The following is a 27191-nucleotide window of genomic DNA, read 5'->3' as shown; positions in this document are numbered from 1 at the left end:
GCAACCATTTCAAAATCAATGACAGTTGTTTTTCATAGTGTCGCTGTAGCATGAGAACACTTTTTGCTACAGTCACACTCGCAGGAGCTTTCCGAAGTGACAATAACCACAGATGAGACACAAATATCCAGAGACAGAATAAGACCATTAAGATGAGGCGAAATGAGTGTCTCAGCTGTTTGATGAGTACTTTTTCAGTGCCTACTGTATTGCTGCCAAAAATACATTAAAAGCCTGTACTGAAAAGCAAATGAGATCACCGACTGAACAAATGATGAAGATTTACAATATACTGAGTCAATTTCGAGTATCTTCAGGTTCCCAGAATCATTTTATGTACTGTAGAAGTGAAGCACCTGACATCCTGAGCCTTGATATCCTGACGATAAGCAGAGTGGTGGGTAGGGGTTGGCGTCAGACATACCCACTGATCAGCCCAGCCTTTATCCAGCTCAGCTGCCTCTGTGTTATAACACAAAGAGAGATCACAGACAGCATGTGCCCAGCAGCATGCTAATGAGCCAGTCGGAGTAAGGTGAGCCGATGCACACCGTTGCATCAGGCATTGCGAGGGGCACTCATATCAGCCAGTTAAATTTAGCATGGTGGATTTTTGATCTCACAGTGGTTGCTGAGCTTTTCTCCTGTTGTCACAGTTAAGCAGCCAGAGTACCTGAGGATGCTCTGAAGCTTTTAAGTGTCTGATATTTTTGTAGTGTATAGAACAGCTTTAGGCTCTTAATTTTGAATGTGGAGATTTGAGCCAAAAAGACATTTTGTCAAAAGTATTAAGCATAAAAAAGTCAGTTTGAGCTTACAGAACTGGAACAACTCAAAATTAGTACACATGCAGTATGTGATGAGGGTATGTAGACAAGGTTTACTTTTAAGGGGAAATATTATTATAAGATTAGAAACTGGATGATCAAGAGAAGGTAAAGGAAACTTTTAACCTATTTGCAACTGTAGGTTTGCTTGTTTTTACACGTGTGCCACATGTAGTAGGAATGCAGTACCTCTGGTAATTTTAGCTCCTCATAAGAAACGGTATAATTTAATTTAATCAAGTAAACGTGTGTGGAGTCTACTCTGTTCCTACACTGTGAAAAGATCAGAAAATAAAAAGTGAAAGCTTCTGTGTTAACCTGGACTGCTTTAAGGACAGAGTAAGGTTTAGGTGTTTTTTTTTTTTTTTTTTTTGTTTTTTTTTTCTTAAATGACATCAGAAACAGCAGTATGCGACATTACGTGATGGCAGAGCTTCAGTTCATCCTTTGTCATTTTTTTTTTTTTTTTTATAAATAGGACAGGGGGAATGAATGAGAGAAAGAGGGGGAGAGAAAGAAAGAAAACCAAAGGGGAGAAGAGACGGTGAGGGGGGGGGGGGAAGAGAGAGAGAAAAAAAAAAACTCCTGGGTCACCTGTATGGAGAAAAAAAAAAACAAACAAAAAAAACAAACAGAGGAGACAGCAAACAACAAAGAGCAACATAATAATAGAGAAAACAAAGCACCATCACAATAAACTAGCTAGTCATAAATATCAATATTTACTAAATAATAAACGATATTGTGCAAGCACGCAAGATAGACAGCGCACAGTGTGCTTTGAGGCAGCAGCCAAGAAAGCTTTAGTCCGCGTCTGTGAATACCCATGTGTGCATACCTGTGTGGATCAGCATGCTTGCATTCCAAAGGTTTCTCCATGTAATGATCTGCTAGGGAGTGTGGGGGGGCCACAGCCCCGTCCTCCAGGGTGTGAAGCGTGTATGGAGGAGATCAAAACTCCAGACATCCAGAGGCCCCCAGAACACAAGAGACCAAGGAAGACCAACAGAGGGGCAGCCGCGCCACTGTCCCAGTAAGAGCTGAGGAGAGTCCCAGATGAGGGCTCGCCCAGCAGCCGCGGAGCAGAAGTCAGGGGGAGTTGCAGTGACGCGCCCGTGAGCTCCGCCGGCCCCCAGCTGTGCCTGAGTGACCGAGCCCCAGGCCGAGAGGCCGGGGGCACCCCACCTCCAAAGGGGCCCGAGCGAGCCCCAGGCCCCAGGCCCCGACAAGCGGCCGCCAAGGAGTGAGCCGGTGTGTACCCGGACGCCCACCCCCAGACACAAAGAACCACCAACACACCGACACCTGAGGGAGTCCGCCACCGGCAGGGGAAGTGGTGGTGGGTGGAGATAGGCCTCCAAACCTTGGAGGGCCTGAGGTGTCCCCAGAGAGGTGGCGTCTGATACCCAACCTGACATATAGACACAGACATACAGGCACCCACAGACACAAACATCCATTCCCACCCTCATGCTCTCATATGCACTCACTCCACACTCAACCAACGTGGAGACAGACATAAAGAGACGCTGTACACACAATCACACTCCCCAAGCGTACTCTACAAACCGGGTCTAGGTACCCTTGCCCCTGGAGGGGGGAATTGCACCCAGACCCAGGTGGTGTTACCCTTTTCCCTGCGGTGGGGAGAGGCAGACCACCCCGACTCCGCAGCAGCAGGGAGGCCCCACACCCCAGACCGCAGTCGGACGGCCAACTCCTCCTACTAGCCCTCCCGCTCCAGCAGGCCGCAGAGAATGGGGGTGGGAGAAGACTCCAAACCTCCCTCCACCCGCTCATTGTAGTGTTGATGCATATTCAATTCAATTCAATTCAATTTTATTTATATAGCGCCAAATCACAACAAAAGTCGCCTCAAGGCGCTTCATAGATAATTCATATGTGTTCTAAGGTGTAATTAAAACCCAGGAGGGCATGGAGCTACCTGCCAAGGAGCAGCAGGTAAGCGCATAGTCCCTCCTGCTAGCCCTCAATGACTAAGTGTATTTAAAATTGAGAGGTGGGCAACGACGTCAGGGGTGAGGTGTACACCCTGATGGTAATTTGGACTCCGTGATTGTGCCCACCCCCAAGATCCTATATGTATGTGTAATGAGAGTGTGAATAATGTGAATGTCTAAGTTGTGGGATAAAATTGAGGCAGAGGCAGCCAGAAGGGGACAGGGGGGGGGGGGGGGTAGCCTCCTCTGCACCCTGGTGACATACCCCCACTCCAAGGCCCTGCATGTGTGGGTGGTTGTGGAGGAGCGGGAAGAGGGAGGCAGCTGGAGATGGGGAGGGAAGGAAGGGAGGGGCAGGTAACCCCTCCCTGGGGCCAGCTCCCCCGCTGACCCCAGTAGGCACTCCCACCCTCCGCGACCCGCCAGGGAAGGGGGGCCCAGGCCCATCAGACCGGGGCCCAGAGCAGTAGCGCCCTCCGGCTCCACAGAGCCCTGGACAGTCCACCCAACCCCACCACAGAGAAAACTGCACCCACCCCACCATCCACACATCTTCCAGACTACATAAGACGGTAAACGCCCAGGCTGAGATCTTCCTCCACCTCTCCAGGTTTAGGTGTTTACAAGTGATCCACTGCGCCGATCAACGCCGACTCTGCATTCACCAATGAGCTGAATCAGTTCTACGCCCGTTTCGAGGTTAGCCAGGCGGCTAATGCTATCTACCGCTTGACTACCGAGGACAGTGACGTCATCAGCGAGAGACCGGTGACCAGCATCGCGGAGCATGACGTCCGAGCGGCACTGAGGAGAGTGAACACAAGGAAAGCGGCGGGGCCAGACGGCATCACCGGCCGTCTGCTGCGCTGCTGTGCTGACCAGCTAGCAGGTGTGTTCACTTACATCTTCAACGAGTCCCTGGCAAAGTCTGTGGTCTCCACATGCTTCAAAAGATCCACCATCATCCCTGTGCCCAAGAACAGCAAACCCTCATCCCTGAACAATTACCGGCCAGTTGCACTGACCTCGGTAGTAATGAAGGTGTTTGAGAGGCTGCTGAAGAACATCATCTACTCCTCCATCCCAGACACTACAGATCCGCTGCAGTTCGCCTACAGATCCAACAGATCCACAGAGGATGCCATCGCCCACGTCCTACACACCACTCTCAGCCACGTGGACAAGAAACAGGGTAACTATGTGCGAATGCTGTTTGTTGATTACAGTTCAGCGTTTAACACAATAGTGCCCTGCAGACTGTTCACAAAGCTGAGGGATCTGGGACTCAACAGCCGTCTGTGTGCATGGGTGTTGGACTTCCTCACTGGCAGAACTCAGGTGGTGAGGGTGGGCAGGTGCTTCTCCAACAGCATCACCATCAACACAGGAGCACCTCAGGGATGTGTCCTCTCGCCACTGCTCTACTCCCTCTACACTTCAGACTGTGTGGCCACCCACGGCTCCAACAACATTGTGAAGTTTGCTGACGACACAGTGGTGTTGGGTGCCATCTCCAACAACGATGAGGCGGCCTACATGGATGAAGTGAAGAATCTGGCATCGTGGTGCCAGGACAACCACCTCCAGCTGAACGTCAGCAAGACCAAGGAGCTGGTGGTGGACTTCAGAAGGGGTCAGCACAGAGACTACAAGCCCATTATCATCAATGGAGCTCCAGTGGAGAGGGTGCAGTCCTTCAAGTATCTCGGTGTCCACATCTCCTCAGACCTGACATGGGCTGCCCACATTCAGGTCCAGACCAAAAAGGCTAGGCAGCGCCTGTATCACCTACGACAACTGAGGAAGTTCAGGGTCTCTCCAAAGATCCTCAGGATTTTCTATACAGGCGCTGTGGAGAGCATCCTCACACAGAACATGACATCGTGGTTTGGGAACAGCTGTGTGAAGGACCAAAAAGCTCTCCAGAGAGTGATCCGTACAGCAGAACGCTGCTGCAGGATTGCTCTCCCACCGCTTCAGGACACCTACACCAGGAGATGCCGGACTAGAGCAGATACTGAAGGACCCGTCCCATCCAGGCAACAAACTGTTCCAACTTCTGCAATCTGGTAGAAGGTTCCGCATCTTCCGGGCAAGGACAGAGAGACTCAAGAGGAGCTTCTATCCCCAAGCCATCCGTGCCCTAAACACACACACCCGCCCTCTCACATCATCTATAATTGACTGAGACAGGACTCTTCCAGACACTAAACCAAGGCACAATGTACATTTCAATTCCTTTAATTTTAAATATGTTTATATTGTCTATCCTGTAAAATAGTCAGATGTCTATTCATATTAATGTACAGAATTCACCTGCTTGCTGCTACTACTGCACATTCACCCAGTGTATATACTATATGTGTATATATATATATAAAAACACCCAGCACGCCCCTGCGGGCGGTTTATCCTTCAAGCTCGGGTCCTCTACCAGAGGCCTGGGAGCTTGAGGGTCCTGCGCAGTATCTTAGCTGTTCCCAGGACTGCGCTCTTCTGGACAGAGATCTCCGATGTTGTTCCCGGGATCTGCTGGAGCCACTCGCCTAGCTTGGGAGTCACCGCACCTAGTGCTCCGATTACCACGGGGACCACCGTTACCTTCACCCTCCACATCCTCTCGAGCTCTTCTCTGAGCCCTTGGTATTTCTCCAGCTTCTCGTGTTCCTTCTTCCTGATATTGCTGTCATTCGGAACCGCTACATCGATCACTATGGCCGTCTTCTTCTGTTTGTCTACCACCACTATGTCCGGTTGGTTAGCCACCACCATTTTGTCCGTCTGTATCTGGAAGTCCCACAGGATCTTAGCTCGGTCATTCTCCACCACCCTTGGGGGCATCTCCCATTTTGACCTCGGGACTTCCAGGTTATACTCGGCACAGATGTTCCTGTACACTGTACACTTGGTTATGGCGTTCCATGTATGCCTTGCCTGCTAGCATCTTGCACCCTGCTGTTATGTGCTGGATTGTCTCTGGGGCATCTTTACACAGCCTGCACCTGGGGTCTTGCCTGGTGTGATAGACCCCAGCCTCTATGGATCTTGTACTCAGAGCTTGTTCTTGTGCTGCCATGAGTAGTGCCTCTGTGCTGTCTTTCAGTCCAGCTTTGTCCAGCCACTGGTAGGATTTCTGGATATCAGCCACCTCCTCTATCTGCCGGTGGTACATACCGTGCAGGGGCCTGTCCTTCCATGATGGTTCCTCGTCTCCCTCCTCTTTCTTGGGTTTCTGCTGCCTGAGGTATTCACTGAGCACTCGGTCAGTTGGGGCCATCTTCCCAATGTATTCTGAGATGTTCGTTGTCTCATCCTGGACTGTGGTGCTGACACTCACCAGTCCCCGGCCCCCTTCCTTCCGCTTAGCGTACAGCCTCAGGGTGCTGGACTTGGGGTGAAACCCTCCATGCATGGTAAGGAGCTTTCTTGTCTTTATGTCAGTGGCTTCTATCTCCTCCTTTGGCCAGCCTATTACCCCAGCAGGGTACCTGATCACGGGCAGGGCGTACGTGTTGATGGCCCGGATCTTGTTCTTACCATTCAGCTGACTCCTCAGGACTTGCCTGACCCTCTGCAGGTACTTGGTGGTTGCAGCCTTTCTAGCGGCCTCTTCATGGTTCCCATTCGCCTGCGGGATCCCCAGGTACTTATAACTGTCCTCTATGTCTGCAATGTTGCCTTCTGGTAGTTCAATCCCCTCAGTTCTGACTACCTTCCCTCTCTTTGATACCATCCGACTACACTTCTCCAGTCCGAACGACATTCCAATGTCATTGCTGTATAGCCTGGTAGTGTGGATCAGTGAATCGATGTCTCGTTCACTCTTGGCATACAGCTTGATGTCATCCATGTACAGGAGGTGGCTGACAACTACTCCGTTCCGTAGTTGGTATCCGTAGCCAGTCTTGTTAATGATCTCACTGAGGGGGTTCAGGCCTATGCAGAACAGCAGTGGGGACAGAGCATCTCCTTGGTAGATCCCGCACTTGATGGTGACTTGTGCTATGGGCTTGGAGTTGGCCTCTAGTGTTGTACGCCACATCCCCATTGAGTTCCCGATGAAGGCTCTTAGGGTCCCATTGATCTTGTACAATTCTAGGCATTCCAGTATCCAGCTGTGGGGCATTGAGTCATAGGCCTTCTTGTAATCAATCCAGGCAGTGCACAGGTTGGTCAGTCTGGTCTTGCAGTCTCGGCTGATTGTTCTGTCTACCAGTAGCTGGTGTTTTGCGCCTCTGGTATTCTTGCCAATTCCTTTCTGTGTCCCGCTCATGTATTGACCCATGTGCCTGTTCATCTTAGCCGATATGATGCCTGACAGGAGCTTCCATGTAGTACTGAGGCAGGTTATTGGTCGGTAGTTGGAGGGGACCGGTCCCTTCTTGGGGTCCTTGGGGATCAGGACCGTCCGGCCTTCAGTTAGCCATTCCGGGTGTCTCTCGTTAACTAGCAGCTGGTTCATTTGTGCTGCCAGACGCTCGTGGAGTGCAGTCAGCTTCTTCAGCCAGTAGGCGTGAACCATGCCGGGCCCTGGTGCTGTCCAACTCTTCATACTGGAGACCCTTTCTTGGATATCTGCCACTGTGATGGTTACTGGACCCTGTTCAGGGAGGTCGCTGTGGTCTGCCCTCAGATCCTCTAGCCACTGAGCATTGCCGTTATGGGTTGCATCCTTCTCCCATATGCTCTTCCAGTATTGCTCCGTCTCCAGCCTTGGTGGTGCTGTTCTCTTATTGTTCCCTTGCCACTGAGAGTACACCTTTGCTGGTTCTGTGGAGAACAGCTGGTTTATTCTCCTGCCTTCTATCTCTCTGGTGTACCTCCTCAAGCGGCTGGCCAAGGCTGTGAGTCTTTGCTTGGCAGTTTCCAAGGCCTCAGGTATGGACAGCTTGCTGTATTTCTTAGGCACCTTATTTGTCGCACCTTGCTGCAACTCCGTTAGTTGGCTAACCTCCCTCCGTGCTACTTTGATCTTGCCCTCTAGCCTCCTTCTCCATGGAGGGTACTGGCCCTTGTCGCTGTTCAACTTGTAGCCAAGCATCTCACTGATCACTGCTGCCGTATTGTAGATCAGCTTGTTAGTGTCGGTAATCGTGGTTGTAGGTATTGCCCGTAGTGCTGCATTAACATCATCTAGCAGACCTTCTGAGGGTACTTCACGTAATCTTGGTAACCGGCTACGGGGGATCCAGGTTTCAAGCTTGGCCATGATCCTATTTTTCAGGTCAGTTCCTCTCACACTCAACGATCCTTCTCCTATCGCACTTGGGGCTATGTACCCAATCTCGGGTGGGGGTGATGATATCGCCCCCCTGACCTGGCGTCCTGACTCCCCCTTGCCGTAGCATTTGTGTTGTACCTCGTCAATCTCTTGCTGTGAGAGCAGTCCCTTCTTTCGAATGTTGGAACACTGAGCTACTAGTTGTTTCGCCGTCATTGTGGATGTTGGGTTTCGAAGAATCCATAGGTCCCTCATCCTAATCATGTAGCCCCTTCCGCCGGGGTTACTTGCGTAGTAGCATTCCAACAACGCCCTGTTTTCGTCTCTTGCCCACCGATGCCTTCTTGTTCCAGTAGCCCACTTTTCGTCAGGGTGCCCTGGTTCCTCAACACCTGACGCGGACCTTGTTGATCCGGGCGATGTCCGAGCCGGCATGCCTTCATATCTATCTGTCTCGCTCATGTCTGCGGTAGGCTTGCTTAGCATAGGGGGTCTAGCCTTAGGACCCTTACTGGATACAGACGCCCCAGGCAGGAATCGAACTTGCGATCCTCTGTTCCATATATATATATATATATATATATATGTATATATATATATATATATATATAATGTATATATATACATTATATATATATACATAATGTATATATATATATATATATATATATAATGTTCTTCCTCTACCCCCCCCCCCCCCCCCCCTTTGTACATGTCGAGGAGCGTGTCAGGCTACATTTCACTGTGTGTTATACTTGTATAACTATGCATGTGACAAATAAAGAACCTTGAACCTTGAAGGTGTGTTAATGGAAATGTTTGACCGTTCCTCCAGAAGTGCATTTGTGAGGTCAGACACTAATGTGGAACAAAAAGGCCTGGCTTGCAGTTTCTGTTCTAATTCATCCCAGAGGTTTTCTATTGGATTGAGGTCAGGACTCTGTGCAGGCCTGTCAAGTTCTTCTGTAACAGACTCGCTCATCCATGTCCTTCTGGACTTATGGACGTTTTGTGCACTTGTGTGCAATCATGTTGGAATAGGAAGGGACCATCTCTAAAGTCTTCCCACAAAGTTGGGAGCAGGAAAGTGTCCAAAATGTCTTGGTATGCTGAAGCATTAAGAGTTCCTTTTACCGGAACTAAGAGGCTGAGTCGAAAAACAAAACAACCTGACACCAAACTTTCCACTTGGCACTATACAGTCACACAAGTATCATTCTCCTGGCAACTGCCAAACCCAGACACCTCCATTGGATTGCCAGGTGGAAAAAGGTAATTTACTACTCCAGAGGACATGTCTCCATTGCTCTGAAGTCCAGTAGCAGTGCCCTTTAAACCACTTTGGGTTGTGTTGGGTTGGATGCAGGACTCGGCCACTGAAAGCCATTCCTTGAAGCTGTTTGTGAGATAATCTGAGGGTCACATGAAGTTGGGAGATCTGTAGTCAATGCCTCTGCAGAAAGGTGGCAAACATCTGCTGACTAGGATTTTATTTAGTAATACAATATTTAGTAGTGAGAAAATTTCACAACTGGTCTTGACATCCTGTCAGGGTGCCATGCTGAGAGTGACTGAGCTCCTGAGAGTAACTCATTCTTTGACAAATGTTTGTAGAAGCAGTCTGCATGATTTGGTGGTTTATGTTATACACCTGTGGCCATGGAAGTGATTGGAACACCTGAATTCAGTGATTCGGAAAGGTGAATACTTTTGGCGATATAAGCGGTGTCCCAAAACCCAGGCCGCGTCCTTCAGAGGCCGCATTTGTAGGCCGATTACGTCACAGCGACGCGACAAAGGCTGTCCCAATTCGAAGGCTGCTCCAAATGCAGCTGACAAATGCGTCCTTCATTTCACAGATTTGAAGGATGGGTTCGGTGTGTCCTTCGTGGCCCACCATATCCCAGAATTCATAGCGTGGCCCAGCCAATTCCAGATTCTAACAATGGCGACAGCTACTTAGTTTTAATATTTCTCTTATTAAACTTTCTGGGTCACAAAATAAACTTTTCACTTTTTTTTTTTTCAGGCGAGAATGTAGCTGTGTAAACTTCAAATATCTGCTCGGTTTATCAAGACATCACATATTTGCAAAAGTGCTCCGACGTTTTCGGAGACGTCTGTGACCCACCAGCTCGATAGCTGACTGGGGCGATAACAGCAAACTCCCGGCACATCGTTTTCAAACCCCCGTGGTCTTTCACTACTCAGGTTAAACATGATATACAAGTCATTTACATAACTTAAAGTTATTGTTTGGCTTTTTTCAGTGTTTTATTTATGAGTAAATCAGTTTGCCTGAGATTAAAGTTCTAGTTTTCACAATAGTTTATAGCTTTCTGAATAAACGTCAAGCAGACAACTGGTTAAACAGAAGTGTGAGACGGTCGAAAATTTACTCCAGTGTCCTGTTATATTTTAGATAGCAAGGAGCAGACGGCCGAGTTTATTAAACTCCACGGCGGTGACAGCGGTGCTGCAGATCTGAAGGCGAGACCGTCCCATTTCACAGCCTCGCACTTCCAGCCTTCTCGTTCTTCGAAGGACCCGGCCCACGTAGCCCGTGAAGGCCGGGTGCTCCGAAGGATGCGGCCTAGGTTTTAGGACACAGCAATTATGCATTATGACTCCTGTCACACATGAATATGAAGTGCAAATGAAATGGTTGACACTTATGGAAAAAAGTGATTGAAACAGACTGTCAGCTTTAATTCTTATATTTTCTAATACTGTCAAAATGGAACTATACAAGTTGAAATAAATTCCTAGTTATGACTTTTCTGTTAAATACTCAACTGAACCACACCATCTCCATCTTAAATGTTCTGGCACAGGTGCCTGGTTTGCAAAAGTGCCTTTAAATTCCTGCACTTTTGCTGGAACGCCAACTTCTGGTCTGTTTTTGGGGTCAAGTAGAAGCCTACTATTTTGCAGTTTCTAAAGCGCAGCCCTATACGACTCAGTTTCCAAAGCCTTGCATTGGGACCTCATCCCCAACCATAAATTGCTGTATCTAGTTGATCTCCAAATAGTGAGGAAGATTGCAACTTTCTTATTATGCCTTTAGAGGAATAAGAACGTTGCAGTGAGAGGCCCATTCTGCAATGTATGAATCAGTACTGTCCAAAACAGTGTTCCCCAGAGAGTGGACCCGACTTTGACAACAGCAGATCATGTCAGTGTTGTACTTTTCTAACATCCACTGTAGAGTGGAAATGTGTTTCAAACGTATCTGTAAAACTATAAAACTCATGTGCATCTTTCTACTCATTAAAACAATTTTAATGTCATATAGGAGACACAACCTTTAAAGGTGGATTCTTAGACGTCTGACTGGCAGGTGTCACACAGAGCTTTAGCAGGTTTTCTGGTTATGGAGGTGCACTTAACCAAAATTTTATAACATCTCTTCAGTAACCATTTTTACACATGATATTCATAGAAGTTTCAACTTTAATCAGGACATACAAATTTGAACAATTGGACTAAATTACCATTTTGAATCTCTTAGCTCAGCAACATCAATTAGTCATCATGTCTGGGAGACAGAGAGCACTGAGGGTTAGGGTGTTTAATATAGAATTAGAGGTGTGGGAGCTGTAATTCACAGAATCCATTTTTGCTGTTCTGGATTATTGCCAGAAACGGTGTCAGAGATAAATTCTAATATATTTAATAGTTATGCTAGGTTTTAAAAAAGGCAGTAATTACAGCATGGAAGCCTCCCACACCCAGTATCCTTCTCCTCCCTCCTCGGAATTGTGAATAATTCAGATGCCTGTGATTTAAATGCAGCCAAACAACCGTGAACTTACTAGTAGCTTGCTCTTGTGCCCAGGTCACAGTACTTTGCTTTTCCATTCCAGCTGCCTTACTTAAGCACTTTGAGCTTATACATTCAAACCTTTTTGGCTTTTACAGAAGAGGGTTGTAGAGATCACATGGGTAAAAAACTAATTTCAGTCAAAGTTTGCGTTCTGTCTTATACTGTTTGTTTTTAGTTGATGTTAGTATCACGAGGTGTTCTCTGAGAAGGGAAACTTCTGAAACAGTAAGAATGGGAAAAGTGGAGCGAAGGCAGTAGGAAAGATAAAAACTAGGTTTCTAAAGTATAAGTTATTTAACTTAAAACCAACAATTAAAATACCCTGGCCAGGGACACAAGGATTTAAATATATAAAACAGCACAACTACAAGTCCTAGTCTCGGCCGATCAATTAAAATCAATAAAAGTCTAATTAAGAAAAGTCAACTAAAAAGGCGGCAGTGCCCTCAGATGTCCTCTCCATCACTTCGCACCAGCGTCCACTGAAGAAAAGGGACAGCAGCAGTCACGTTTCTTTATTTACGCGGAGCGTCTCCATTAATTAACCGGGTGGGAACTTATCCCAAACAACACGCGTGGGTGGTGTCTCGTTATCTCCCGAGATGGGACGTCCTTCCACCCCCACTTTGTTGGCCACCACCAGGCTTCCTTTAGTCGGGTCTCAGTGCCCCTCACCACGCCAGCCATCCTACTGCCAGTTACCGCTCCACGGCTCTCCCTCTCGTCCATTCCGCCGCGCCTTCTTATTGGCCTTCGGCGGCCAAAAGGGGAACCCTCATTGGTTGTAGTCCGCTCAGGTGTGCCGAATTAGTGATCAGTAGGGGTAGGGAGTGTGCCCGGAACAATATGCACAATAAAACATGCGATAAAAATGTAGGAATAAAATACTCTACGTTATTAAAAGATTAGAAATGATAAAACACAGCAACCCATGCAGAAAGATTAGAAAAAACCCACCAAGTTAAAACATGTCAATTCCACCCTGTGACATCACATGCAGCTTACAGTCCGTACAGACTGAGTAAAACAACCAACAGAGTCACTGTGGTTCTTCAGAACAATGTATCCAGTTACATGTGGTATAAAATCATAATAGCATTTCATAAAATGAACGTCACCAATAGTCAAGCAGGGTGGTGGTGAAGTGAACTTACTGCTTCAGGACCTGGACCACAACTCTGCGAATTCTGCTCACTAACAGAAAATCCCGAATGACAATGGTTATGAGCTTTAGAGCATGAAGGTTATGCAATAGGACACTGATCTGAAACGTATCAGGGTGTTCACCCCTGAATTGTTAAACTAAATCAATGAATGAACATTATGGAATGGCCTATTCAACGTTTAGCCTTAAATCCAACTGAGATGGTTTCACACAACCTCAAAACAAGCTGCTGACAGGTGTCCTGCATGAAATGCTACCAGGAGAGAGGAAGGCAGACAAAAGGCCGTCCCAGAGGGGTTATGCTTCTGAATGGAGCGTGGAGGATACGTAATGAAGGCAGCTGTTGTTGTCATTTAGCATTTTATAAATCAAACTGAACTGAAGTGAAAGTCCCCCAGCCTGGCTGAATTCAAACAGTTCCTCCACACCCATGTTAAAGACTCATTACCGTTATCACAAACATTCGACTGCAGTTCTTGCTGCCCAGGGTGATTAGGTTCAGGTGGTAATTACTTTTTTGATAGGTTTGGATCTCTTTTTTTTTCTTAATAAATAAATCATTTAAAACTGTTTATTTTTGCCGAAAAAGAGAAAGAAATGAGGAAAGGACAAACCCTTTTTCACAGAACTGTAAATCTGCATACAAAACACCTGTTTTGCAGCTCATAAAAACAACACAATGGATTTCACTGGAGTCGCAAATTAGATCAATTTGTGAGAAATGCAAATGAAAAGAGATGATACACAGAAGATAAATACTGGTAATCTATAAGCAATAATCGTCATCCACACCCCTCAGAGGATAGGGACCGTTTTCATGAACATCCTGACAAACCTGGACATGAGAGTAAAGCAGGTGTTCGTGTGTTCACAGAACGAGAGCTGGGTTATTGATCCGGAGGCACCAGGAAACCCTGTCCTCCCATTTCCACTGTAATGAAACATAATCACTTTAAGAGTGGCAACTTTGCCATGCACAAGCCTCCAGAAGATCTGGGCCTGTGTGTGCTGTAATATGTAATCTGAATACATAAACATAGACTGAAAAGTAACTTCTCTATGTATTGTGTTTGGCACTGAAAAGGTCCATTAATGCTTAAGTAAACAGTAGCCACTGAAACACAAAACAAGGACAATAAAGTCAATAAAGCATATTGGTGTGACTGCACTGCTGTCATGAACCGAAGTTCCGAGCGCAGGCAGGACCCAGTAGCAGAACACACACACACTAGGGTATGAGCGAATAAAGAAAGTAATTTTTATTGAAACTAAAGGTGTCCCGTGAGGGTAGCCAGAAAAACAACGGATGAAACCAGACGAAACCGAGGGACCGCGCAGGGAACGCCGAGAGCGGGGCTGTGAGAGGCTGTAAAACAAAAAGAGAGACAGATTACTGGGGTGCGGAAAAAAGGCAGCATACGAGGGAAGGTGGAGTGTGCGTCTCACGGTGATAGCCGGGCCGAGTGAACCAGAGGGGGGTGGAGCTCCAAAAAGGGGTCGAGACGGCGAAGCTGAATGTGAACCAAATCTCAGGCGGACAGGTGGACAGGCAGGTGGCTCGAAAAAAACACGCCGAGTTGTGATCTGGGTACACAGGGAAAAAAAAACAGTGTTAGGTCCGATGGAGAGTTTGTCATACGAGTTCTTTTCCGCAGGCGTACGTTACCGCTGAGAGGCGACTACGGACTGGCGTGGAGCAGCAGGTAGGGCAGGATTAAATAGTCCACCTGGTGATCGCCTGGGATGGGATGCAGGTGTGGGGTTAGCAGCCACGCTCGTGGGCGTGGACATCCCAGCAGCACCCCGGACGCCGGGCCGCGGACCATGACAGTACCCCCCCCTCAAGGGTCGCCCCCAGGCGACCGGCCGGGACCCCGCCTGCGGAGAGAAGCACGGAAAGCAGAGATGAGACGAGGGTCCAGAATGAAGGAACGCGGGACCCAGAGGCGGTCCTCGGGGCCGTACCCCTCCCAATCCACAAGATACTGCCAGCCGCGCCCGCGCCGGCGCGCATCCAGGATCCGCCGGACCGCATAGGCCGGATGGCCGCCGACGAGCCGGGCGGGAGGAGGGGGCTCGGAAGGAGGGCACAGGGGGCTGAGGCGGACCGGCTTAAGTTGAGATACATGGAACGTGGGATGCACACGCCGAGAGGCCGGAAGCCGGAGCCTGACTGCCACCGGGTTGATGACTCGGTCCACTTCGTACGGCCCGATGAAACAGGGAGCCAGTTTGCGGGACGTGCCCCGGAGCGGGATGTTCCCAGCAGCCAACCAAACCTTCTGTCCCGGCTGGTAGTCAGGGGCTGGGGTGCGGCGACGATCGGCGTAGTGCGCCTGTCGTTCCTTTGCGCGCAGGAGGGCGCGGCGAGCGCAGCGCCACACACGTTGGCAGCGCCGGAGGTGATGAGGGGCCGACGGGACGGAGAGGGACAGGTCCTCTTCTGGGAAGAGCGGAGGCTGATACCCGAGGGACGCTTCGAAAGGAGAGAAGCCGGTGGAGGACGAGGTGTGAGTATTGTGGGCGTACTCCACCCAGGGCAGGTAAGTAACCCAGGAGGAGGGGTTTTGACTGGCTACGCACCTCAGCATAGTCTCCAGCTCCTGATTAAGGCGTTCAGTTTGCCCATTGGATTGCGGGTGGAAACCGGAACTCAAACTGACCTTGGCGCCGAGAATGGAGCAGAAGGTCCTCCACACTTGTGAGGTGAACTGGGGACCGCGATCGGAGACAATGTCCAGGGAAATTCCGTGGAGCCTGAAGACTTCCGTGACTAACGCTTGGGCAGTCTCAGCAGCCGAGGGCAGCTTGGCTAGCGGGACGAAGTGGGCGGCCTTAGAAAATCGATCCACAACGGTGAGGATGACACATTTTCCAGAAGAGGTGGGGAGACTGGTAACAAAGTCGAGCGAGATGTGAGACCAGGGCCGGTGGGGAGTAGTGAGTGGGTGGAGCTGGCCCATGGGATGTTTCGTGGATGGTTTATTACGAGCGCAGACGGCACAGGCAGACACGTAGTCCCTCATGTCCCGTAGTAGCGATTTCCACCAGAAGTGTCTGCTGAGGAGGCGCGCCGTTCTGCTCACGCCCGGGTGGCACGCGAATCAAGCTGTGGATCCAGTGGATGACTGCTCCCCGGGCGGCGGCGGGAATGAAGCGCCGTCCCGGCGGTCCAGTCCCTGGGTCAGGGTCCCCCGGGAGCGCTTGGCGAATGGTCTCCTCAATCTCCCAGGTGAGAGCACCCACCACGCAGGAGGCAGGCAGGATGGTGGCGGGGGGGGGCGCCTCGCTGTCGGGGGAATACAGACGGGAGAGCGCATCGGGTTTGATGTTTCGTGACCCGGGACGATAGGAGAGTGTGAAGTTGAAGCGGGCGAAGAATAGGGACCAGCGAGCTTGACGGGGATTTAACCTCTTGGCGGTTCTAAGGTACAGTAGATTTTTATGATCCGTCCATATAACGAAGGGCTGTTCGGTCCCCTCCAGCCAGTGACGCCATTCCTCTAATGCGAGTTTTACCGCTAGGAGTTCCCTGTCGCCGATGTCGTAATTCCTCTCTGCGGGGGTGAGTCGGCGTGAGAAAAAGGCGCACGGCCGGAGTTTGTTCAGGGGCCCAGACCGCTGGGAAAGAACCGCCCCGACTCCCGCATCAGATGCGTCGACCTCAACAACAAACTGTTTAGAAGAGTCAGGATGGGTCAGAATGGGTGTGGACGTGAATAATCGCTTTAATTTAGCGAAGGCTGCGTGGGCCTCAGGGGACCATGTGAAAGACACCTTGGGTGAGGTGAGTTGGGTGAGAGGCGCGGCCACCTGGCTGTAGTTTCGAATGAAACGGCGATAAAAATTCGCAAACCCCAAGAAGCTCTGAAGCTTCTTTCGTGTCTCCGGAACCGGCCATTCCAATATCGCTTTGATCTTCACCGGGTCGGTCTTCACCTGCCCACCAGCGAGGATGTAGCCCAAGAAGGAAATGGATGAGGCGTGGAACTCACACTTTTCCGCTTTTACGTACAGTCTATTTTCGAGCAGCCGTTGCAGCACGCTCCTCACATGCGCGGTTTGGTGAGTTATGTATGCAAACACTTGGTTGTTTAATGTAGACGCAGGGATGGGCGGTTCGAGTGGAGTAAGAGACACAGCTAGCCTCTTAGCCAGCTTCTCATCCATAAGGTTCTGTTCCGCCCCGGAGTCCACTAACGCGGGGCATGTAAAAGTCTGATTAGAAGTCACGATAGTAACGGACAGTAACAATCGGGGTCTAGTAGTGCTTAGAGTGCTGCCCACCCGTATCCCCGGACTCACCGGTGGGCCGGGTCGTTTGGGCGGACCGGGCAAACAGCGATGCGGTGACCGGGCCTCCCACAGTACAGACATTCTCCAGCCCGAAATCGGCGTTCCCTCTCCTCCGGAGAAAGCCGAGAGCGTCCGATCTGCATGGGTTCAGGCGGGGGCGGCGACGGAGAGCGCGCACACGCAGCTGGGGGCGGGGGCGGAGAAACGCGAAACCCGGGGCGCAATACGGAGCCCATAGGCTTAGACCGCCGCTCGGCATCCCTCTCCCGCAAGCGTCTGTCAATCCTACGGGAGAGGGAGGCCAATTCATCAAAGGATCTGGTCTCCTCGTGAAAAGCCAGTTGGTCCTTCATCTGGTCATTTAACGACCGTAAAAAAAACCCACGAAGAGCCGAATCGGGCCAACCCACGGCGACCGCTCGAGTACGGAATTCAACTAGGTACTCCGCAATACTGCGCCGCCCCTGACGGAGCCCCAGCAACTTCTGCGCGGCATCGTCCTCCGATACCGGAGGGGAAAACGTAGCCTGGAACTCCTCCAGGAAGTCATCGTAATCGCAATCACGAATGGGGTGAGAACTTAAGTAGGCTTCAGCCCATGCTAGAGCACGCCCCCGTAACAATCCCACGAAGTGGGAGATCTTAGCAGTATCCGTGGGGAACGCGTGAGGCGTGCGACTGAAAAACAAGGAGCACTGGAAAAGGAACCCCCCACACAGGTCCAGCTCCCCGTGGAAGGGTTCCAGCGGCGGAGGCGACACGCCGCGGTGCACGGGGTCGGACGGCCTAGTTTGTAATTTATTCTGAGTGTCACTGAGCTCTTGACAACGGTCTTGGAGAGACTGGAGCTGCTGATCGTGGCGACCGAGGATAGCGCCCTGTTTATTAATAGCGGAGCGGAGTGGATCTGCTGGGTCCATACTGGCCAGTCCGTACTGTCATGAACCGAAGTTCCGAGCGCAGGCAGGACCCAGTAGCAGAACACACACACACTAGGGTATGAGCGAATAAAGAAAGTAATTTTTATTGAAACTAAAGGTGTCCCGTGAGGGTAGCCAGAAAAACAACGGATGAAACCAGACGAAACCGAGGGACCGCACAGGGAACGCCGAGAGCGGGGCTGTGAGAGGCTGTAAAACAAAAAGAGAGACAGATTACTGGGGTGCGGAAAAAAGGCAGCATACGAGGGAAGGTGGAGTGTGCGTCTCACGGTGATAGCCGGGCCGAGTGAACCAGAGGGGGGTGGAGCTCCAAAAAGGGGTCGAGACGGCGAAGCTGAATGTGAACCAAATCTCAGGCGGACAGGTGGACAGGCAGGTGGCTCGAAAAAAACACGCCGAGTTGTGATCTGGGTACACAGGGGAAAAAAAACAGTGTTAGGTCCGATGGAGAGTTTGTCATACGAGTTCTTTTCCGCAGGCGTACGTTACCGCTGAGAGGCGACTACGGACTGGCGTGGAGCAGCAGGTAGGGCAGGATTAAATAGTCCACCTGGTGATCGCCTGGGATGGGATGCAGGTGTGGGGTTAGCAGCCACGCTCGTGGGCGTGGACATCCCAGCAGCACCCCGGACGCCGGGCCGCGGACCATGACAACTGCACGTTATCTGGTGCTTACCATGATTTAAAATCTTATTTTTAGACAGGCCAGGTAATTTGCCTTCTTTTGAAAATGATATGTTTGTTTCTAAGCCTTGATTTTAGATTATAAAGTTAAATCAAGAATAACCATATAATTGTGTCTATATTAGTACAGAAATCCTGAAATGGAAAGAATAACTCTTAAAATAGCCTGCATTAGGTCTCTCACCGGATCTCTCTCAAAATATAACTTGTTTCAAGATGCAGTGACAAACTCCATTTGCTTGATTTAATAAAAATTCACACAAGGCATCTGTTGAATGATTTATACAAAAATCATGTCTGACTTCAAATTTTTATATAAAAGAGAAAACATTTTACCAAAATCCATGATACAAATCTCATTTCAGAGACAGCCGTTTGTCCCAGCATGCCAGCATTATTGTGGCACAACCCTAACATTGGTTTAGGGAACATTTGATGAGGGTTTGTTAACCGACATCAGAACACTACACTAAGAAAATACGTTGGTGCAGCTCTAATCTTAAGGCTGATTTCTATGGGAAATGATATCAGAAAGACTCTATGTTATTGGCACAAACACAATTTCCCTGAAACTAACAGAACAGTATGAAGTATAATCAATGAGCTCGTGTGCTAATTCTGTAGCATGAACTGATACAGGTGTTCTTCAATCTTACTTTTCAGTCGCAGTACAGTTTATAAAGAAATAATGGGAACTTATTTGTTCTTGCTCTTTGTTCTTGCTTTTTCAAAAGAATCAGCATCTGTCCACAAGACTGTTTCAATTTGTTGTCGCTGTATTCACAGTGTGTGTATTTGCTATAAGCAAAACCAACCCCTTCTTTAAAGCCAGCAATCTCATGCTGGGATAGCATGTTTCTGCAACTGGCTATAAAAAACACCAAACTATTCAATTTCACCATTTGACATTTCAATCCTTACACCTGTAAAGCAGTGATAGATCTTGAAGAATTCTTTTCGGTACAACATCAACACCCCACTGAGCAATGTCATTTCCTTTAGCGATAGCAAGAAAGTCATATTGCAGCTAACTTTGACCTAAATTTGGAATCAATATTTTCTAAAGTACAATAAAACATAACCAATGTGTTTGCAGAAGCATGGGACCCTAACGGGTTACATATTATAATTGTGTACAGTATTAATTGCAATGCATTTGGCCTGTAAATATGGGGTGAGATGTAAAGAGGGATCCGTTTGTTAAATCATGGAAGAATCCCTCTCTGCTTCTTTGTGGTGCAGTGTTCAACAGATTCTCTCATCAGTCAATAACTGCTTTACACTTTCAATTAATGGTACGTAGTAAAAACTTTTGTTGCTTATGGACATGACCCTTCAAAGACCTTGCTTTACCCAACAAATCTTCTGGGATACTACTACTTCCTGTGAGTTGACTGGGCTGAACAGTTCCCCTATGGCTCTACTCTGTCCATAGCAATGCTGGAGAAAGGATCCATGAACTTATCAAATGTAGCCAACGCCTCATCTTGAAGGTGAGTGGTTCTCTCGGCATGATCTTCAAACACTGCCCTCAATTTTTCCTTGAGCGTATCCAGAAGAACTGCCTGATATTGTTGCACTCCTGATATGATATGTTTGACCGTTCTCTGTGAAAATATTTGACAAACAAAGTTACTCCAAACACTTGGCCAATTCTAAAATTCTTACACAACAGGTATAATCAGTTACACCTGATGATTAGACCATAAAAACAAAGAAACAAAAACAAAGTGAATGAAGTGATTACTGTTAAAGCTGTGAAATGGAAGAAATGGAAAAGTAGTTAAATACAATAAAAAAGGGGTTGCCCATTTTCTGATGAGACAAGACAAGAGATTGTGTTCATGAGAACGAGATTTTATCTTGTAATTAAGGAATTTTTGTTCGCACTTAGATATTAGTTTGTTTACATGTTTGTTGTATTTATTAAATTATTTATCCATCCATCCATCCATCCATCCATTCGCTTCCGCTCATCCTTTTCAGGGTCGTGGGGGGCACTGGAGCCTATCCCAGCTGTCATAGGGAGAGAGGCGGGGTACACCCTGGACAGGTCGCCAGTCTGTCGCAGGGCCAACACACAGGGACAGACAACCATTTACACTCACATTCACACCTAGTAGGAACTTTGGATTATCCAATTAACCTATCCCCACAAGCTCCATGTCTTTGGACGGTGGGAGGAAGCCGGAGTACCCGGAGAGAACCCACACAAACACGGGGAGAACATGCAAACTCCACACAGAAAGACCCCGGCCTGATGGTGGAATTGAACTCAGGAACTTCTTACTGTGCAGCAACAGTGCTGACCACCGTGCCCGTTATTTATGTATTTTAAAATAATGTAATTTAGATTTTCACGTAGAATTGATGTTTATATAAATATATATGTCATATTTTTATTGTATGCATTTATTATTTTATTTAATTTTCCAAAGAATCATGCGCATACGTTTTGGCAGTATTTCTGGCCAATAGATTTTGTATTTTTTTGTTTACTTTTTTTACAGGGCTTTCAAATACTGTCTTATCTGTAACTGTACTGAGCATTTGTAACTCCTACGAGATGCCCAAATTGCTGCCACATGAACGATTTAAACAAGCAAAGTGTCTTTGATGCAAACTACACCAGGAGACATGCCAGCCGCAGAGTGCGTGCCTGCTCCGGCTGCAACGTGACCTTTACACTCATCCTGGTGATTTACAATCCAACCATAGTGAAAAACACTTGAAAATGGAGAAAATGAGTAAAAGTAATATAGGACCATGGCTGTGTCATCAGAAGTCACACTACATTTTATTTAGGTTAACACTTACTCCTTTGTCCCACACGCCATCAAACTGTTTAACTCCTCTCTGGAGGGGAGAGGGAGGGGAAACAGGAGGACAAAGGAGGGGGGAACAACTAAGCTGTAGTGCCTCTGCACCTCACTGTACAATACCTTGTGCAATACTTTTTGTAAATAGTCAACAGTGCAATAGACTCAATACTTGAAATGTGCAATTCACTTGTATTTTTATTTTTTATTCCTATTTATTCTATTTATCCCCTTTGTATATTTTATTTATATTTGTCTCTGTATTTATATGTGTGTGTGTGTGTGTGTATATATATATATATATATATATATATATATATATAACAATTCTGTAACTGTAACTTCGGTCGTTGCTGTGCTTTTTGGAAGTCGAATTTCCCAGAGGAACCCACCCGAGGGATTAATAAAGTTCTATCTTATCTTATCTTATCTTACTTACTGTGACCGGGCTGTCAACCTGAGGCTCCTGCGCTTCAGGCAAAGATCCACGAGTTGATATTTCCACAGTGCTGGTTGTTGTTGTAGTACCACGGTTGGCAAACACAGAACCAGACAATTTTTCCGATCCTACAGAGTGGGACGTTGGGGGGATCCTCCATCCTCTTGGTGGGTTTCCATTCGTCAAATACAGAGGGTGCGTCCGTTTAATGTGGCGAAAGAACGAGTTAAAAACTCCTATTCACAGCCATCTTTTCCACAATAAACCACCAAATCCTGCCTTCGACCACGAGCTGCATTCATGTGGCTTAGGAGCACATTCAGAGTTAAAGAAACAAAGATCAAACAGATCATACATCTCCAGAGCGCCATGGTGAACTGTTTATGTGCTGTAGCCATGCGGCATACTTTACCGCTCTCCACCGAAGGCCACAGATGAGAGCGTGGGACCATGGGAAATGTAGGCAATTTTAAAAATATATTTTTCCTTAATTATCCAATTTTTCAGTTTTAAATTATGTCAATTATTTTTATTTTTAGGCAATAAGCATTTTAGACTTCATTTTTGAATTTTGTGTACTTTGAAAAAAATATATAAATAATTTTCTGCACATTCTCAGTTCCTGTCATGACCTTACTTTCTTGGGACCAAATCATTTTCCCTGCTTTGTTAACCAACTGGACCGTTACAAGATAAAAATCATTTATTTAAAAAACAAACAAACAATAGTTTAAGGTTGGTAACATTAAGTTCAATAATTACATTTATGAACGACACTATAGTATAACTGTGCTATTAAGATAAAGTCGTGTTTTGTGAGGGCCGCTAGTTAGCAAGCTAGCTAACATGATCATTAGCTAAATGACTTCAGCTGTGGCATATTGCTACTGTGAGCGGAGGCTTTGGAATCGAGCTAGAGAACCGCTGTCACGGCTTGGATGCGTTTGACCATACTGTCTGTGTTGTAACTAAGAATATTATAATTAATGTTATCATTAATATTATTAATATTATAATTAATGCTAGAATATATTACGGTCTAGCATTAATTTGCCTAATTGTGTATTTTTTTTATATCCCGCAACTGTTATTGCTTAAGACTGCTGAACAAGATGCCAACACTTGCCATCGAAGTGGGAGTAACCCCTTAGGCTTTGATGTGTCTGAATGTCAGCCTCAAACTTCCAGTCCCATTTCCTACACTGCAGACAAAACAATGAAAATGCCAGACCCACCGGAGTATGTGGTGTATACAGATTCAGAACTGGACATGGTGCGCAGTCAGTACTTTGCATTGCTTCACAGTGGAAAGGAAAAGGACTGTAAGATGTCGAAGGAGCTCTGTTGCAGACTTATAAGGAGCACAGTCACCAGCATGGTTGCAATCCTCCATGCTAGTCCCATGAGGAAAGAAGTAAGACACCCCTCCAAACTTGAAATGAGGGCAATGTCACAGAAGATTGTCAACTATTACCCCATGTTACGTGATGCTGACACACACATGCCATATGTAAGTCATTCTTTACCCATTACAATATCTAAAATTGAGCGAGATAACATATGATATATCCCTCATACCATCTTGCCAGTTAGCCATAGCACACACACAGTGTTGCACACAATCACCAGACAGTAGTATATACACTGAACAAAAATATAAACGCAACACCTTTGTTACTGCTCCCATTCCCCATGGGATGGACGTAGAGACCTAAAATATATGTATATGTATATTGTATAGCTTTCTTGTTATATGTAAAATTGTATTTATTTAAATTTTTACTTTTTAATTATTTTACTTGCATTTTTAATCACTTTTATATTTAAATATATTTAAATGTTCATTTGCTATTTATCTAGGGATTGAGAGTAACGCAATTTCTATTCTCTGTATGTCCTGTACATGTGGCAGAATCGACAAATAAAGTTGACTTTGACTTTGACTTGACTTTGAAAATTCATTCCAGATACACAATATAACCATCCCTCCCAAACAGTGGTCACAAATCAGTCCAAATGTGTGGTAGTGGGCACATCTGCTATATTGAGATAATCCATCCCACCTCACAGGTGTGCCACATCAGGATGCTGATCTGACATCATGAGTAGTGCACAGGTGTACCTCAGACTGCCCACAACAAAAGGCCACCCTGGAATGTGCAGTTTTTTGCGCTATTGGGGGTCTGGGGACCCAGAACCGGTCAGTATCTGGTGTGACCACCATTTGCCTCGTGCAGTGCAACACATCGTCGCATGGAGTCTATCAGATTGTCAATTGTGGCCTGTGGAATGTTGGTCCACTCCACTTCAATGGCTGTGCGAGGTTGTTGGATATTCGTGGGAACTGGTACACGCTGTCGTATACGCCGGTCAAGCACATCCCGAACATGCTCAATGGGTGACATGTCCGGTGAGTATGCTGGCCATGCAAGAACTGGGACATTCTCAGCTGCCATCTGCCCTGAACAATGTGAACCATGATTCATCCGTGAAGCGCACACCTCTCCAACGTGCCAGACGCCATCGAATGTGAGCATTTGCCCACACAAGTCTGTTACGGCGACGAGCTGGAGTCAGGTCAAGACCCCGATGAGGACGACGGGCATGCAGTTGAGCGTCCCTGAGACGGTTTCTGACAGTTTGTGCAGAAATTGTTTGGTTGTGCAAACCAATTGTTCCAGCAGCTGTCTGGGTGGCTGGTCTCAGACGATCTTGGAGGTGAACCTGCTGGATGTGGAGGTCCTGGGCTGGTGTGGTTACACGAGGTCTGCGGTTGTGAGGCCGGTTGGATGTGCTGCCATATTCTCTGAAACGCCTGTGGAGACGGCTTATGGTTGAGAAATGAACGTTCAATGCACGGGCGACAGATCTGGTTGACATTCCTGCTGTCAGCATGCCAATTGCACGCTCCCTCATTGCTTGTGGCATCTGTGGCATTTTGCTGTGAGACAAAACTGCACATTCCAGGGTGGCCTTTTGTTGTGGGCAGTCTGAGGTACACCTGTGCACTACTCATGATGTCAGAAGAGCATCCTGATGTGGCACACCTGTGAGGTGGGATGGATTATCTCAATATAGCAGATGTGCCCACTACCACACATTTGGACTGATTTGTGACCACTGTTTGGGAGGGATGGTTATATTGTGTATCTGGAATGAATTTTAGGTCTCTACTTCCATCCCATGGGGAATGGGAGCAGTAACAAAGGTGTTGCGTTTATATTTTTGTTCAGTGTATTTTAATACCTTGTGTTGTAGTGGGTGTTATTCAGTACTGATTATTTACACATGTAAATCCTCATGCTGGTCACATCTATCATGCTTTATCACAGTGTTTCTGTCATAGATCAAATTACCTAAAAGATTTTTATCCATCAGCTCATAATCACTGTCCACACTGTTGTGAGCGGTATACACAGTAAACAAACTGTACCTTGTTTTCACAATGATTTTATTCATGGGCATCTTTAACTTTCCTTTTAATATTTGATTCTGTTCGAAGTAACAATTAACATAAATCCATGATCATTATAGGACAAGGACATAAAGGGAAATCATCAGGACATGTAGGGTCAGTTCATTACTTAAACATATTTAACCCAAACATTAATTCTCATAAATATTAAACTGAAAACAGTCACTTAAAAATAATCCTACAACCTTGTTAGAAATGACTGATTAGAAAAATCTGGATTTTCTGAAGTCTAGTTACTGTCACAACGGGACGGAACGGACTCACGCGCAGGCTCTGAGTAGGGAACAATAAAGGTTTTTTATTTACAGAAGCACCAGGTGATCTATTTACACAGTGGGGAAAAGACGGGTTCCAGGAATCCACACACGAACAGGGGGGGGGGAAAGACACTTGCAGTCCACACACGCTCCAAAGTCCTCACTCCATCCACGCTCCACGCTCCTCTTCACACTCCACAAGAAACACAAAAGCTCGCTCCAATCCTCACACACTTGATCGCTCAGGTAACACAGGGGTAGGTCCAGGGAAATCTATTCACAGAGAAGCAAAAGGTTACTGTAAGAAGATCGCTAGGGAAACACGAGAACGAACTGAGCTGGGGTTAACACTAACGAGAGTCGGCAACGGTCCAGCGACGAGAAACACAGGGCTGCCGTCTTATGAAGGAGCTGGATCACTCGTAATGAGCCACAGGTGCGTGGGCCAAGGGCAGGAGCCCGCAGGTAAGCTCCGCCCAGGCAGAGGGAGGAGGGAAAGAGGGGAGAGGAGAGAGCAGGGAAAAAATAAAAAAGGAATACAAAACATATGTAGCCGTACTGAGCCGACCGGGTAGGCACAGGGACCCTGACAGTTACACCTTGTCTTACAATTGCTCTTTGCTTTCCCTAGCAGACCATGACAGCCTGAAGATGCAGGCAAGACATTACAAAACCTTGAGCAACATGTACAGGAAACCCAATGCAAAACCCAACCAAAGTGACGTTGCTCAAATTTTGGACTGGAGTTTGAGGCCACACGAGCTTTTATTGATGCAGATGTTACAAGGGAAGAAGACAGGCCCACAAACATATTTGAAGCATACCTGTGCTTCAAAGACATAGGAAATGTAAGTTCAACTACCTTCAGTTAAATTCCTTGCTTTTCTCTGGATAGGTTTAGTTAGTTCTTGACTAACTGAGCACAACCTTGTCATAGGCGATGGATGAACTGCATCGCATCGTTGGTGGTTCCAAGTGCAAATACATACCGTATTTTCACGACCATAAGGCGCACTGTACTAAAAGGCGCAGTCTCAGTAATGTGTGCCATTACTGTATTTAACACACACATAAGGCGCACTGGATCATAGGGCGCATACAAGTACCGTATGCGTATTTAAAAATAAAGCGGGAGCAAACCTGAATTCGGTACCTTACTCACATTTTTATTACCAGTAATCGTCATCATCAACAACACACAAGCATACAAGTGTGCGTATTTAAAAATAAAGCAGGAGCAAAACAAAGTTTGGTACTCACATTTTTATCATCAATCAAAC

The 27191-nt window shown here is 47.2% G+C and overlaps 1 protein-coding gene across 1 annotated transcript in view; it reads left to right on the top strand.

Moving 5' to 3' along the window:
* The first annotated feature begins 1259 nt into the window (after nucleotides 1–1259).
* Nucleotides 1260–27191, top strand: part of LOC309692627 (uncharacterized protein) — a 185167-nt gene continuing 159235 nt past the window's right edge. Inside the window, exon 1 of the mRNA XM_082511301.1 lies at nucleotides 1260–1371. The gene's annotated coding sequence lies outside the window, so the exon portion shown is untranslated. The remainder of the gene's footprint in view (nucleotides 1372–27191) is intronic.

This window comes from Aulonocara stuartgranti (assembly GCF_965226115.1).
Source record: "Aulonocara stuartgranti genome assembly, chromosome: 17".
NCBI lineage: Eukaryota > Metazoa > Chordata > Actinopteri > Cichliformes > Cichlidae > Aulonocara > Aulonocara stuartgranti.
This window is presented reverse-complemented; position numbering and strand designations above follow the sequence as displayed.